Source organism: Microcaecilia unicolor, chromosome 4 (assembly GCF_901765095.1).
Source record: "Microcaecilia unicolor chromosome 4, aMicUni1.1, whole genome shotgun sequence".
NCBI classification, from domain to species: Eukaryota; Metazoa; Chordata; class Amphibia; order Gymnophiona; family Siphonopidae; genus Microcaecilia; species Microcaecilia unicolor.
In genome coordinates this window covers 335,422,122-335,438,646 of record NC_044034.1, presented here as the reverse complement: position 1 = coordinate 335,438,646, position 16,525 = coordinate 335,422,122, and the positions used below count along the sequence as shown (strand labels likewise).

At 50.0% G+C, this 16,525-nt stretch overlaps 1 protein-coding gene across 1 annotated transcript in view; it reads left to right on the top strand.

The window, feature by feature from the left end:
- KAT6A (lysine acetyltransferase 6A) overlaps positions 1 to 16,525 on the top strand; it is a 290,868-nt gene that overhangs the window by 183,755 nt on the left and 90,588 nt on the right.

Here is a 16,525-nt window from a genome sequence, read left to right as displayed (position 1 = left end):
AGTATGTTCTCTATCTCAGCAGGTGGTGGTCACACACAGCAGCAGCTCTGGCTAGGTCTCCAAGCCTAATTTTTAGGTTTTGTTGAGTACCTGGGGTTGAGGGCTCTTCTTGAGCAAGTGCAAACCTGGTGGTGCCAGGTCCCTCCTTTTCTCCCCCCTCCCGCTGGATCCATTGAAAAAAAAATAATAATAATTTTGGACGTCCTTAAGGGCGTTTATTTCAACGTTTATTGCAGCTACTCACTGGGACACCAGTTCGTTACAGCTCGGAGCGAGAAGCATGTAATTTTTACCTTTTTGTAGTGGGCAGGGGGTTCCCCGATCGGTCTCCACGTGGCCTATGGCGTCGGAGGGCGAGGGCGCAAAGAATCGCTCCCCGGACCGTGTGTGCGCTTCTAGCGGGGATGCGGGGGTCTTAAAGTCTGATTCGCCCTTGTTGGGTGTCAGTTTGGAGGCCGATCAGTGTCCCGGTTCTTCCTCCGGTGCGGCGGTTTTTCCCGCCATAAATGCCCATCCCCCGCTGCTCGCCTCCGCCATCTTGGCCGGCCACTCTGCTCGGACGGCTTCTTCTTGGGCCGCCCTTGAGGTGGGAGACGTTAATTCTATGGCCACCCTTGATTTGGGCGACGGCAAAAAAGCGGCCAAAGTTAAGCGCCGTTCTTCCCGCGCGGCTCCCTCGCGGAGTGTCACGCCGGACTCCATTTTGGATGCGCAGCATGTTTCTCCCCCGCTCTTGCGAGCGCCGGTTGAGGGTGCATCTAGGGCTGTGGCCCAGGCTGCTGAAGTGCACGGTCTGGGGGGTTTCTCCCCCGAGTTCATTTTGCTGCTGCATCAGGCCTTCCTTATGCAAAACGCTGCCCCGGCTCCCTTGTCCGATAAAGGGGTTGAGGCCCCCGGAAGTAAACGCCCTCGGGTGGATTTCCAGGCCTTAGAGGACTCTGTCTCCTCTGATGTAGATGAGGGCAGCGTATCTGGGTTCTCCCAACGGTCCTTTGGGGATTCCTTGGAGGAGACGGATTCCCGCTCGGATGGAGCGGATGACCCCTCTGCAGCGCGGATTTTTCGCTCAGAGGACTTGCCCAACCTGTTAGTGCAGGCCATGAGCACTTTGAAAGATTTCCTCTCCGGAGGACGTCTGTCCCTCAGCCCCTGTTTGGCTCCGCCATTATGCTGGGGACGAAGCGCCCGCCCTAGAACCTTCCACGTGCATGATGCCAATGCACACCTTGATTTCGGCTCAATGGGATGTCCCGGAAGCGAGCCTCAAAGTGGCTAGGGCTATGTCCCGCCTCTATTCCTTTGCCTGAAAGTGAACGGGAGGCCTTCTTTGGCCTACTGTGGATTCTTTAATCACTGCGGTGACTAAGAAAACGGCGTTGCCGGTGGAAGGTGACACGGCCCTAAAGGACGCCCAAGACAGAAGATTGGAGGCGGCTTTAAGGTCGTCCTTCGAGGCGGCTGCTTTAAGTTTGCAGGCCTCAGTTTGCAGCTCCTATGTGGCCAGGGCGTGCCTGACGATTGTGCAGCGGGCTTCCCCCTCGGATCCTTCCTTGAGGGCTGATTGGCCGGCCCTGGAATCGGGCTTGGCTTATTTGGCAGACTTGCTGTATGATGTCTTGAGAGCCTCGGCTAAAGGTATGGCTCAGACAGTCTCTGCGCGGCGGTGGCTTTGGCTGAAGCATTGGTCTGCTGACCACGCCTCTAAGTCCCGCCTGGCTAAGTTGCCTTTTAAAGGCAAGCTGCTCTTTGGGGTCGAGCTGGACAAAATTGTGACCGATCTCGCACGTCTAAGTCAAGAGGTTACCAGAGGTCAGGGCTCGGGCCAGTGCTCGCCCCGGTAACTCCAGAGGACGTTTCAGGAAGCCGTCGGTAACCCAGGCCCGGGCAAGTCGGGCTCCTCTGCCCCCTCTTCCTTCAAAAGGAACTTCTCCCCCAAGCAGCATTCCTTTCGCAGAGACCGCCGTCCCGGAGGTGCGCCCTCCGGTCCTCCCCCAGGGTCTCGTACCCAATGACGGGGCCCTGGTCCATGGCCCAGTGCAGATTGGAGGACGCCTGTCCTCGTTTCTGGGCGAGTGGACCAGGGTAACTTCAGACGCTTGGGTGCTGGAAGTCATCAGAGACGGCTACAAGCTAGAGTTCTGCCGACCCTTAAGAGACGGGTTTGTACTCTCTCCCTGCAAGTCTCCGGTCAAAGCTGTGGCAGTGCAGCAGACTTTGGACAATCTGATCCGCCTGGGTGCGGTCGTTCCGGTGCCAGAAAAATCAGCTTGGCAAGGGACGGTTACTCCAGTTACTTTGTGGTACCAAAGAAAGGAGGTTCTGTACGGCCTATCCTCGACCTCAAGGGGTCAATCGGGCCTTGAAGTTCGGCACTTTCGCATGGAGACTCTCCGCTCTGTTATAGCGGCAGTGAGGCAGGGGAGTTCCTGGCATCCTTGGACATCAAGGAAGCGTATTTGCATATTCCCATCTGGCCTCCTCATCAACGCTTTCTGCGTTTTGCAGTCCTGGGCGACACTTCCAGTTCAGAGCCCTCCCGTTCGGGTTGGCTACTGCTCCGCGGACCTTCTCCAAAGTAATGGTGGACATCGCGGCCTTCCTGCGAAAGGAAGGAGTACAAGTCCATCCTTATCTGGATGACTGGTTGATCCGAGCCCCCTCTTATGCAGAGTGCGGCAAAGCTTTGGACCGGGTGATTGCTCTTTTGAGCTCCCTGGGGTGGATCATCAACTGGGAGAAAAGCCAGCTGCGCCCGACTCAGTCCCTGGAGTATCTGGGAGTTCGATTCGACACCCAAGTGGGCAGAGTGTTCCTACCAGACAATTGGATTGTCAAGCTTCAGGCTTAGGTGGACCAGTTCCTAGTAGCCTCTCCTCTTCGGGCTTGGAACTATGTGCAGCTGTTGGGCTCTATGACGGCCACAATGGAAGTAGTGCCCTGGGCCAGGGCTCATATGAGACCACTACAACACTCTCTGCTGCAGCGCTGGACTCCAGTGTCGGAGGAATTAGGTTGTGCGCCTTCCTTGGACCGCAGCAGTGCGCAAGGCGCTGAGCTGGTGGCTGAAGACAGACAAGTTGTCTGCAGGAATGCCTCTTGTGACCCCGGAGTGGATTGTCGTCACGACGGACGCCTCTTTGACGGGCTGGGGAGCCCACTGCTTGGGAAGGACAGCGCAGGGGCTCTGGTCTCCTGCAGAGGCAAAGTGGTCTATCAACCTCCTGGAACTCAGAGCCATTCGGTTGGCGCTTTTGGAGTTCCTCCCGGTACTGGCGTTGAAGCCAGTATAGGTCCTGTCGGACAATGCCACGGCTGTGGCCTATGTCAACTGCCAGGGAGGTACCAAGAGCGCCCCTCTAGCCAAGAAGGCCATGAGTCTATGCCAGTGGGCGGAAGCGAACCTGGAAGGCGGACTTTCTCAGTCGCCATACCTTGGATCCCGGAGAGTGGCAGTTATCGGCTCAGGCGTTCTTGGACATCATGAAGCGCTGGGGCCAGCCGAGTCTAGATCTGATGGCGTCATCGGCCAATTGCCAAGTGCCGCGCTTTTTCAGCAGAGGACGGGACCCTCGATCTCTGGGAGTAGATGCTCTTCTCCAACAGTGGCCGACACAGGAGCTTCTCTATGTGTTCCCGCCCTGGCCCATGTTGGGCAGGGTGCTAGACCGGGTGGCAAAGCATCCGGGCCGGATAATCCTGGTGGGTCCGGACTGGCCCAGACGTCCCTGATATGCGGACTTGATCAGGCTCTCAGTGGACGACCCTCTGTGACTGCCAGTGGAGCAGGGCCTGTTGCATCAGGGTCCCGTGGTGATGGAGGATCCCTCCCCCTTTGGTCTTACGGCCTGGCTATTGAGCGGCGGCGTCTGAGGAAGAAGGGCTTCTCAGACATGATCATCGCCACTATGCTGAGAGCGAGGAAGCGCTCTACTTCTACTGCTTACGCCAGGGTTTGGCGTACCTTTGCAGCGTGGTGTGAAGCAGGCTCACTTTCTCCCTTCACTGCTCCAATCTCTTTAGTGTTGGCGTTCCTGCAAGAAGGTCTGGAGAAAGGCCTGTCGCTCAGTTCCCTTAAAATCCAGGTAGCGGCTCTGGCTTGCTTCAGGGGCCGCCTGAAGGGTGCATCCCTGGCTTCGCAGCCAGATGTGGTACGTTTTCTCAAGGGAGTTAATCACCTGCGCCCTCCTCTGCACTCAGTGGTGCCTGCGTGGAATCTCAACCTGGTGCTAAGAGCCTTGCAGAAGCCGCCTTTTGAACCCTTGTCGAGGGCATCTCTGAAAGACCTGACGTTGAAAGCAGTCTTTTTGGTGGCTATCACTTCAGCCAGAAGAGTTTCCGAGCTCCAGGCCCTATCATGTCGAGAGCCTTTTCTGCAGTTCACTGAGGCAGGAGTGTCTATTCGCACAGTGCCTTCCTTCCTGCCCAAGATTGTTTCTCCGCTTCCATGTGATCAGCAGCTCTGTCTCCCATCCTTTCGTAGGGAGGACTACCCAGAAGAGTACTCTGCTCTCAATATCTGGATGTGAGACGAGTCATCATCAGATACTTGGAAGTGACCAATGATTTCCGGAAGTCGGATCATCTGTTTGTCCTGTTTGCAGGTCCTTGAAAGGGTCTGCAGGCTGCTAAGCCTACAGTGGCAAGATGGGTCAAGGAAGCCATTGCAGCGGCTTATGTGGCCGCGGGGTAAGGTGCCGCCTATCCGGCTGAAGGCTCACTCTCCACTAGAGCTCAGGCGGCCTCGATGGCAGAGGCCGGGTCCGTCTCCTTGGAAGAGATTTGCAAGGCGGCAACTTGGGCATCGGCCCATACCTTCTCCAGGCATTACCGCTTGACTGTGGCTGCTCGGGCGGAGGCCCGGTTTGGAGCTTCAGTGTTGCGGTCAGGGATGTCATTGTCCCACCCTGGGTGAGTACTGCTTCGGTACATCCCACCAGTCTATGGATTGATCAGCATGATGATATGGAAGGTAAAATTATGTATCATACCTGATAATTTTCTTTCCATTAATCATAGCTGATCAATCCATAGCCCCTCCCAGATATCTGTACTGTTTATATTCTGGTTGCATTTCAGGTTCAAGTTTAGTCTTCAGTTCCTGTTCAGGAGGACTTCGTGTTCAAGTTTTTTCAATTGGATTCTTCAAGAGTTGAGACGAGTTTGTGTTACAGTGAGCTGCTGCATTCCTCTCCCCTCCGTTTTACGGGGCTGGATTGAGACCTAAATTCTGTCGACGCTCCCTCCCGCTTCGTGCGGCTGTAGGGCAGCTTTGTACCCCTCCCGCTTCGGCGGGGTTAGGGTCAGTCAGCTCCTCCCGCAGTTGCGGTTGCAGGATAAGCCAGATCCCCCCGCATCGGCGGGGTGGTGTCCCTCCCCCGCTCCGCGGGGATGAGCTGGACAGATTACCCTCCCCCACTTGTGTGGGGATGAGCTGGGTTAATTCCCCTCCCCCGTTTCGGCGGTGGGTGAGCTGGGCAGAGTGTCCCTTTGTGGGTGTAATTCTCTGTGCTGAGTCCTGCGGATGGAGCTTTGATATCGACATACTGAGGAGTTTCCGGCAGCACATGACCACATATAGGGAGGCAAAAGCTTTACTCTCTATCTCCACCTGCTGGTAGATGGACAGAACCCACCAGTCTATGGATTGATCAGCTATGATTAATGGAAAGAAAATTATCAGGTATGATACATAATTTTACCTTATTCTATGGAATCTTCATGAGAGGTAGTTTTTATTTTTGTTGTTTTTGAGGTCCGAGTGTTCTCAGAAGACAGTGACTTAGCAGTTACACTGATGGGTGATGTCATTGATTTTGCCAGTATGGAACGTCCATATGGTTTCCAGGAAAAGCCAGAAGACCCCTCTGTACATTTAGTAGTCCCTGTGTCTCCACGGTTGTGCAGCATACATCAGTTTGTAAATTTCTGCCAAGAGCAATGAACGTATTTTTTTTCTCACCTATTGCTTCCTTATTGAAAGCAATTCTTTTCAAGCGAGATGGTGGATTAGCATTTGTTTTCTACACCTCTTAATATTCTTATGTTTTAGGTGTGATCAAATTTTATTCCTTGTCATCCTGCTAGACCAGTACAGATATGTGGGTTTATGCCACTTTGCCAGCAAATAGAGACAATACCACACCTTTCCAGTGATGTCAATATTGTAATATAGGAGAGATGCATAGGAGACACTTGTCAGTATTCTCTGTCTCCAGAAGATAGTGGTTGTGTGCTGGACTGGTACAGCAGAATTCTCCAGGTTCCCAGAGCAATATCTTTTGGCCTTCACTTCTGGTGGAGCAGGGTTCTTAGCAGTCTCCCAGGGCAACATTGTTCAGACTGCATCCCCTGGTTGAAATGGACCCTAAGCTCCAAGGGTACCAGTTGATTTCCCTCACTGAGTGAGCTACTTAGGACAGGCTCCCAGGTAGCTTAAGGCTGCTGATGTAGCAGGTATGATAGATTGGCTCACAGACCCCTAGTGTGGTGATAGTATGATTGAGCACAGAGAGTGTGCTGGCCCTAATGGTCCTTTCCAGATTGGGTTCCTATGGTCTGATGCAGAATTCTCTTCCGACATCCTCTCCCCACCCCTCCCACAACACCCTTATGATCTCCCTCCATCATTGTCCGTACCCTCTCTTCCTTCTGGCTAGTCTTGATGTGCTGATGGAGGTTCAGTGCCCTTATTTAAACTGCATGAAAAATAAAGAAAAAAGAAAACAAAAGGCAGTTACAAGAGCACAATCAAGGGGAAAGCCACTTGAGGGGGCCTCTTCCAGCAGCAGTCTCAGTAGCAGAATTAGGGCATTGTTGAGGTCACCTAGGGTAGGTGGTTCCTGTGGCACCATCCTCTGAGAATTATATCGCATTGAGTACTGTTAGGCATGCACTTAAATTGAAACTGGACTGTTTTGTCCATAGACCGCTACTAAATGGACTTGGGAAAAATCCACAATTTCGGGAATAACATGTATAGAATATTTGTACGTTTGGGAAGCTGCCAGGTGCCCTTGACCTGGATTGGCCGCTGTCAGGTACTGGATGCTGGGCTTGATGGGCCGTTGGTCTTTTCCCAGTATGGCATTACATATGTACTTATGTACCTGTCAGGTAGGATCTGTTTCTAAGTGGGTTAGGCCTTCCTGACCAGTTGTAAATTGGGCAGTGTGTCCCCTATCCACCCTTTGGAAGGGCATGAGCTAGAAAGCACATGTTCTCTCTGGAGAAAAGAAAACTATCCTCCATGGAGGGCAAGGACTCAACAGTAATTAGTCTTTTCAGAAAGGAAGACTTATTTTTGTTTATTTATGTTGGTTGTGCCCTTGCTTTGGGTATTAGAGTCCACCACTCAAGTGTCGCCCAAGGAGAACCCATATCCCTTACATTCAGCAGTTAGGCATATAGGGGGCATTCAATATATGATGTCTAACAAATCGGCGCTGAAATCAGTGCTGAGTAAACGTGTTCTATAATCAGTGCCTAGATGTAGGCACCGATTATAAAATATGTTTAGTTGATATTTCTGCGCCTAAATCTACGTGCATTCATTTACACAAATGAAAATGTGGCGTAAGTCCCAGCGCATAGATTTAGGCACACTGGGCATATTCTATAACTAGGCGCGTAAATTTCAGAACACCCATGAAATGCCCGAAACCACACCCCTTCTTGCTTGCACGCGTTAGAAGTTTGGTGCATATCGTTACAGAATACGCTTAGCGACTTGTTTACATAAATTCTAATCGGTGCCAATTAGTGCTCATTATTGCTTGTTAAGTGTTGTTATCAGCGCTCATTAGCTTGCTAGCTTGCATTCATCTCTAGGCGCACTATATAGAATCTGGGAGATAAGGCCTTATTCTTTAAAGGTTATGCTCCTAAATTTATGCTCTTAAAATTTATGCTTCTAAATCTACGAGCTTAATTTATGCTCCTAAATTAGGAGCATACTCTGTGTTCCAAAAGAGGTTATGCTTGTAATTTAGGAGCATAAATTTAGGAGCGTAAATTATGTTCATAAATTAGGAGCATAACCTTTATAGAATAAGGCCCATAATCTTCAGTGAGTGGGAATCTCCAGATGGCAGTCCTAAGGCAGCATTTTGATAGTCCAGTTGTATCTTCTGCTGCTGGGTCATGATGAGTCCTTCTACCACATCCCGAGACTGGGATGCCCTGGTCTCGGCCATAACCTGGGATTAGCTTAGGAGACTGATTAAATGCCGAGTTCCTTTCCACCTTCCCTTGACTCCAAGTCCTGATGGAGGATCCAGCTCCATTCTGTCTTACAGTTTGGCACTTGATATTCTCCAGTGGTAACTTCTAATTTTCTGAAAGCTTTTAAAGCCTTTGTTAGGCATCACATGCTTCTTTAAGCTATTTGAAACCTTTTGGAAGAAGAGGGCCCTTTTGCATTATGGCAGATATTCCCACTATCCTGTTCTTTCTGTAGTGGAACCTGGACAAAAGCTTGGCCCGCAGTCCCTTGCAGGTCCCGTTCGTGGCTATTTCTTGTTGGAAGTGTGAAGTCTTTCCAGAACATTGTTTGTGGTTGGCTCTGATCCCCTCTTACTTGTTTATTGGCACTGAAAGGTGGTCAGCTCAGTAGTCACCTTTAGTTTACATAGAGAATGGCTCTGAGTATTCCTAGCTAGTTTCTTATAAGTCATAGGAGATATGCTCCAGATAAGAATTCTCATCTGAACTCCCTTGGGATACTTTTTCAAACAGGCAAGAGGGTCTCCATCTGAAGATACCTTTTTCTCAAAAACTACTACTTATCATTTCTATAGCGCTACTAGACATACACAGCGCTGTACATTGAACATGTAAGAGACAGTCCTTGCTCGACAGAGCTTACAATCTAATCAAGACAGACAAACGGGACAAGTAAGGGAAGGCGGGAATTATAAAACAGAGATGGGTGCTGAGCAAGTGAATAGAAGTTAAAAGCTTCCTCAAAAAGGTGGGCTCTTAGCCTGTATTTGAAGACACCCAGAGCTGGAACTTGACGTACTGATTCAGGAAGTCTGTTCCAGGCGTATTGTGCAGCAAGATAAAAGGAATGGAGTTTGGAGTTTGCAGTGGAGGAGAAGGACTTTCTCCACACTATGGTCTAGTCTTTTCCCATTCATTTATAGTTCCACAGCGTCCCACAGATCAATCCAGAGACTTGTGGGTTATGTCCCTCTACCAGCAGGTGGAGATAGAACTTTAGAGGTTTGCTGTATATGGTCCTGTGCAGCCATCTCAACCTCAGTATTCTCTCTATTAGCAGATGGGGGGGGGGGGGGGGGGGGGGGGGTCATACCTGTGCAGTCTGGATTGATCCGGCTCTTGGAGTCCCAGTTGGCCCGGTTGAGCCTGGATAGGGGTTGAGGTTCCGACTGTGGAGCTCTGATGTACACCTGGTGGTGCCAGGTCCTCCCTGTCTTCCCCTGACATTTTCTCCATCTCCCCTGGGCTGGGGGCCCTAAAGGGGTTTGAGCCGGCAGTTTCTCTCCTGCTTTAAAAAAAGAAAGAAAGAAAGCGGCTCCAGGTAAGCTTTGCCTCTTTAAATTTATCATATGGAGTAGTACCACGCAGTGGGGGGAGGGGGGGGTATCCTGTTTGCAATGGAGGATTGCCGTTCTTGTTAATTCTGCCCCCTCAGAAACCGCAAAATGCTGCTCCCGGTGTGGGAGCCAGAGAGCAGCATTGGGGGATTGCGAGGCCTGTCGGCGGCAAAGCACCATGAGTAAACAATGTGATGGGGACTCCCCTCAGGTGGGTAGTGGTGCAGAAGCGCCAGGGAATTTTTATGTTTAAATTTGTTTATTGAGGTTTATATAACATTATACACAAAAGGAAATAGTCATTACATATTAAGACCTATAACACCATAACCAATTTAGTCAAAAGAGTACATCATAAACGGCAAAAGGGCCTTGTGTCAGATAGCCCCCTGCCTATACACTCTTCCTCCGTGCAATCCCTCATTAGCTGTACACAGTGCACCCAAACCCATCCACCCCACCCAGATACATTGGACTACTGATCTCTCCTTAGGCACTTAAACTATCCCATAGTAAAATAATTGCCTCCCATCTTCTTTATACACCAATCTATGGTTCCCCCACTATGTAACCATGGCATAAAACAAACATAACTTGTAGTCCCCTCAAACTGATATATCAGCACTGTGCCCAGCGAGCTACTAATTACCCAACCTGATGTTCCCTATCCTCCCCTCCCTCCCCCTCCCTCAGCTCAACCCCCCACCCTCCCTCCCGTATTCCAAAACTGGGCAGGTGTGTCAAACGAACCTCTAGGGCCTTTAACTGGAGTTAACAAGCAAGCTTCTCCCTCTCGGACTCAGCATTTGTAGATAAGGGGCCCAAACTTGAAGGAATTGCTTTCTGCGCTTGGGTGATGTTCTAGCATCACGGGACTCCCACGAGGCTAGAAGATGCACCTGGTTTCTCCAATGCCAATAAGCTGGAGCTTCCTCAGAAGTCCAGTATTGCATAATACACTTGCGAGCCACCAAGCACATCTTCCTGCACAGAAGAGCCGCCGGCGCCCTCAGAGGGGCAAAGGCTCTCGACTGATCCAGCAGAAATTGTCTGTCGGTTCCCTGGATTTTATTGCCCAGCTTTATCAGAAAGCTACGGACTCATTGCCAAAATGTCCGCACTTTTGGACATTGCCAGAGAGCATGGTAGAATGTACCCGGGCCGCCACCACATTTACAGCAATTTGTACTCTCTGACCTCTGAATATGAGCCAGCTGTGTCTTGGTCATGTAACCCCGCAGGATCACTCGATAGCCACACTCTCTCAATCGTTCATCCTTAACTAACTGTCGGATTCCCTTCAACGAAGCCGCTATATCCCATGACGCCAAGGACGTCCCAAGATCCTGTTCCCATTTTAATTTAATAGCTTCATATTGTATTTTTATTCCCCCCCGGACCAGGGCTCCATATAAATCTGAAATCGTATGTCTCTCAACCGCCAGGTCTTCAAAAAACCCTCGAATCTTTTCTCCCAATTGTCCCCTTAAGGCAGCCTGATTCAATGTCTGCATATAATGTTTAAGTTGCATGTAGGCAAATCTGGCCCCCCAGCCCAATCCTATCTTGACTTGCAAAGCTTCATATGGCAATAGGTCCCCATTATCTTGCAGCAAGTGTTCCAATTTTGTAAGGCCTCTCTGTCCCCAGCCTCCAAATAGCGAGCCACCCATTCCAGCTACAAATGCTGCATTCCCTACAATCGGGATTTGATCAGAGACATTTGAATGACCCCCTAATTGCCCGACCCACCACTGCCATGTTGCTCGAAGAGGGTGAAGCAAGATGCTGCGTCTGAAGTGGGGAGGTATTTTATCCCACGAAAGGTGAAATAGGGCTATCATATCATGCGGTGCGAAATAGGCTCTCTCAAACAATGTAGGTGTATAGCAGTGCGTCTCAAGAAGCCAATCTCTGACGTGTCGTAGAAGACATGCTTGGTTATATAAGAATAGATCTGGGAAGCCAATGCCCCCTTGTTTCCAACCGCCTATTAACAGAGCCTGTCGTACTCTTGCCCTCTTCCCAGCCCAGCAAAATCGGCACCATAAGCTATTTATATCTTTCAAATCTTTTTTTGATAAGCGACGGGCAGTGTCTGCAAAGCATATAGCCAGCGCGGGAAGATCACCATCTGAATCAAATGTATGCGTCCCATCAAAGACAACGGTAGTCCCTTCCAAGAGTCAAGTTTGTGTCTGGTGTAGTCTAAAAGGGCCTTGACATTTAGTTGCTGCAATTCTGCTGTATTCATTGTTAGTTTAATACCAAGATATTTAAAGGAGTGGTTAGCCCACCGTAAAGGGAAGTCATTCCCCCAAGTCTCTCTGCACTCATCCGAGGATGCTAAAGCTTCGGATTTATCTAAATTAATTTTAAAGCCCGCGTAATCTCCATACTCTTGAAAAGACTCTAACAACGTTTCGAGCGACTCTTTTGGGGATGTGAGGTGTACCAAAAGGTCATCTGCAAAGGCTGCAATTTTAAATGTCTGAGTGCCCAATCTTACTCCTTTGATCAAGGGATTCTCCAAAATGTCTCTAATAAGGGGGTCCAACACCAAAACAAAGAGGAGTGGGGATAAGGGGCAGCCCTGTCTGGTCCCTCTCTTAATGGGGAAACTCCTTGACTCTGCCCCATTAACCCATAGCGTGGCGCTAGGGTTATCATATAAAGTTTGAATCGCCTCTACGAATCTGCCCGAGAAACCATAGGTTGCCAATACATCAAAGAGAAAGGCCCAGTGCACCTTGTCAAAGGCTTTTTCGGCGTCAAAACTAATTAGCAATGACGCCATACCCTTGCACATGCTATGTTCTACGGATGTCAGGATTGCCCTCAAATTTTTACTTACTGTCCGGCCTCTTACGAAGCCCACTTGACTGTCATGTATAAGGCGAGGCAACAGCCTCGCCAACCTATTGGCCAAGATTTTTGCCATCAACTTGGTGTCGTAATTGAGCAGCGATATGGGGCGGTATGATGCCGGTTCTACCGGGTCCCTCCCTGGTTTAAGCAGCACTATTATTTGGGCCTTATTTAGATCAGGGGGCATTGCCTTTACGCTTATCATGTGGTTGAGAAATCTGGTTAGGTCTGATATGATATCCGCTCCCATCAATTTGTAGAATTCTGCGCGCAGACCATCCGGTCCGGGGGCCTTTAACAATGGGCTCTGTGCCACTACCAGGGACACCTCCTCCTCCGTGATTAATTGATTAAGGCCCTCTCGTTCTAATTGTGTAAGCTTAGGGAGATGGAGATTATTCAAGTACATCTGATTGTCAAGGCCCATATCCTCCGGGGGTGCGTATAGATCTTTATAGAATGACTGAAAAATATTGCTAATATCTTTATCGGAGGTTGTGAGGCCCCCTCCCTTTCCCCGAAGGGTGAGAATATTCCTGTTTCCCCATTTTGGCTTAAGAAGTTTGGCCATCAATTTGCCCGCTTTGTTTCCATGTTTATAAAGCATGTAGCGATAGTAAATCTGCGATTTCCAAGCGCGTCTCTGCAAAAGTTCGTTCAGTGCCGTTTGTAATTCGAGCACTTGTTGCTTATGGTTTGCCGCATGTGTCTCCCCGAACCGTTTTCTCTCGCTACAGAGTTGTTTACTCAAACGTAGTATTTCCCGATCTCTCGCTACCCGAACATGGTGAGTATGACTAATGATTTCCCCGCGCAGCACGGCCTTAGCTGCCTCCCAGAATAGAATCGGGTCGTGCCTATGTGCCTGATTATATGTGACATATTCCTCCCATCTAACTTGAAGGCGTCCCTTTAAAATGGGGTCAGTATACAACTCTGTGGGGAACTGCCACCTATTGGCCCGTCTGACCTGGCCCCGGGGATGCCACTCCACCCTGACCCACGCATGGTCCGACACTGCATAGGGTCCGATCTCCGCTGTTAGAATTCCCCCAAACATCTTTCGGGAGACCAAGACATAGTCAATGCGGGATTGAGTTGAATGAGCTCGCGAAAGATGGGTATAATCTTTCACACCTGGGTGAAGCACCCTCCAAACATCTATCAAATCTAACAGCTGGCTCAACTTCAACAAACCTTTGTTGTTGTAGTAGGTCGCAGAGACGCTAGGCATTGATTTATCTATTGCTGGATCCCAAACCGCATTAAAGTCACCCCCTACCATGATCTCTGAGTGTGATTGTTTAAGGAGAAAATTTATCACTGGCTGAAAGAACCGTTTGTCATAATTATTGGGGGCATAGATGTTACATATTAACAGTTTTTGCTTACCCACTGTGGCTTCCAAAATGACATACCTCCCCGCGGGGTCCACTAGAAGTGGATTGATTGCTGTAGCAATATTTTTACGAAACAAAATTGCAACACCTCCTTTTTTCCCCTGCGCATGCGCTGCTACACAGTCACCTACCCACCAAGTACATAGTTTAGCATGTTCCGCTCGCGACAAATGCGTCTCCTGTAAGAGAGCGATATCAGCATGTTGTCTATTTAACTGCTGCAGAATCTTGGACCTTTTTATAGGCGACGTTACCCCTCCCACGTTCCAGCTTACAATCTGTACCATACTGCCAGATGAAATGAAATGTACCCCAAATCATATAACTGAGATGTTGTTAAGGGGGGGCATCCCAGCCTTTGCCCACCCCCAAAACTTGTGTTCCTATCACCTTGATGGTTATATACCATATCTTGTAGCTCCTCTTGTACTTTACCCTTCAATGACACCCTCCACTCTCTCTTACAACACACAATCTGCGTGTTCTGGGAGATCGAGCCCTTAGTAGATATTTCCCCACAAATTAAGTTTGAATTGGCTCACCCTGCCCCCCCTCCCAACCCATTCCCTCCCTCTATCCTTTCCCCTTTACTCCCCCTCCCCCCGTCCCTATCCCCCCCCTGTACCCTGGATTCAGACCCCATAAATTGGACCATTACTTCCTACGTCTATCCCCCCTCCCTCCTTCAGCCATAACAGATTTCCAACAATTTAACTCGTGCATACAAAAACCCAACTGCAGATCATGAACCTGGAACCAAAGCATATAAAGAATGTCCCCACAGAGCTTCCAACCACTCTTAAAACTCAATGTTCCTATCTGTGCCCTGTGGAAAATCTATCCATAGTTCAACTCCTCGTCTCACCGTCGCTCCTCACTCCGGTCTGCTGCCAGCAAATGCAATCTCGGTTTCTCCCTCAGCGATCCTCTAGGGCAGCTGCTTCCAACTGCTGTAGGAACTCCTGAGCTGCACCCGCTGTTTCATAGATTTTTGATGTTCCATTATGAGTTATTCGCAGCTTTGCCGGGTATTGCAGTGCAAAGCGTATCTCCTTCTGGAACAACTTGGAGCATATTGTCGAAAATTGGCGCCTTTTTGCTGCCACGCCTGCAGAATAGTCTTGGAAGCATCGAACCTGCAGCCCCTCATATTGCAACGATTTCCCCGCTCTAAGACGCCGAAAGATATCTTGCTTCTGTGCATAATCCAAGAATCTCATGATGATAACTCTGGGCCTACCAGTTCCTGTGGCCTTCTGCCCCAGTCGATGAGCCCTCTCAATATGAATCGGTCCCAGGGCTTCTGGGAGTTGTAGTTCCTCAGCCAGCCACCTCGCCAAAAAAGTCTCCAGGCCCCGTTCTTGTATGCTCTCTGGGAGACCAACCATCCTGATATTATTCCTTCTGGACCTATTTTCAAGGTCTTCAACCTTATCTTCCAGCACCCGCAGTTTTCCCTGCGTCTGGTTTTGCATGCTTTCAACCACCGTGACTCTGTCCTCTACCTCGCTGACCCGTGATTGAAAGGCAGCACAGTCCTTGGACAGATCTGTGAGTTGTGTTTGCACTCTTTCGAGTTTGTTATCAATCGGGGCCAACCGGCGGTTCAGTAGATCGTCCAGCACCGCTGTCATTTCCGTTGTAATTTCCGCGATCCATGCGGACGAGATCGTCTGGCCGGGCGGGCTCGCGGGCGGCGCCATTTTCTCTTCTCCCACCCTCGTGCGGAGTCTATCTTTCGGGGCATTTTTCGCCGTCATTTCGCCACCGGAGATTTAAAACAGTTGATCAGCTGTTTGAGGAGACGTCAGTTCGCTAGATATTGCTAGCCAGTTTGTAATTTGCACCGTTTATCGGCTTCAGAGGAGGCTGGGAGCCGGAGAGATCGCAGTGCTCAACCTCTCACGGTCATGACGTCACCGGAAGTCGCGCCAGGGAATTTTTTTGCAGGAGCCTCAGTACAGGCTGTACTGTGCGCACCGGCAGGCATAATTTTTTATCTTCAGTCACATTCGGCCCCACACATGGCACTCGAGCAGCCGACAGTGGATCTTTCTTCTGCGGAACTTGACCCCAGTGGCAGGGAGGTGGGCGGGGGGGGGCATTGCGGCTGAGGTTTATGGAGTGGTGGCTGAACTGTTTTCTCCAGAATTTATTTTACTCATTCATAAAGCCTTCCTTCTAAATTGCTAAGGGGGTTCTCTGGAGACAGCCTCTACTTCTGCCCAGCAGGGTCCTTCTCCTTCAGCTTCACTGTCCTTACTGCCTAAGCGTCCTCAGGTCAGTGATTTGGACCTGGAAGAGAACTCGGATGTAGATGAACCCATTTTGTCTGAGGGTTCTCCTTCGGAGTCTGTGGACTTCACAAGGAGGTTAATCTGCCGCCAGAGGACTGCGATGACCCCACCATGGTGTGCCTGTCCATAGGGAGGAACTTCCCTCATTTATTGTGCGAGCAATAGAAATTTTAGAGATCCCCCCCCCTCCCCCCCCCCGGAGGCCTCTTCATGTTTGGCTCCTTCTCCCTCAGTTATGTCTGGCACTAAATGTGCACTTAGATATTTTTACGTTCATAAGAGAATGAAAGTCCTTATTTTGGCTCTGTGGGATACACCGAACAGTGGACTGAAGGTAGCTAGGACGATGAGTCACCTTTGTGCTCTCCCAGTGACAGACTTGGAGTCCCTTAAGTTACCCACC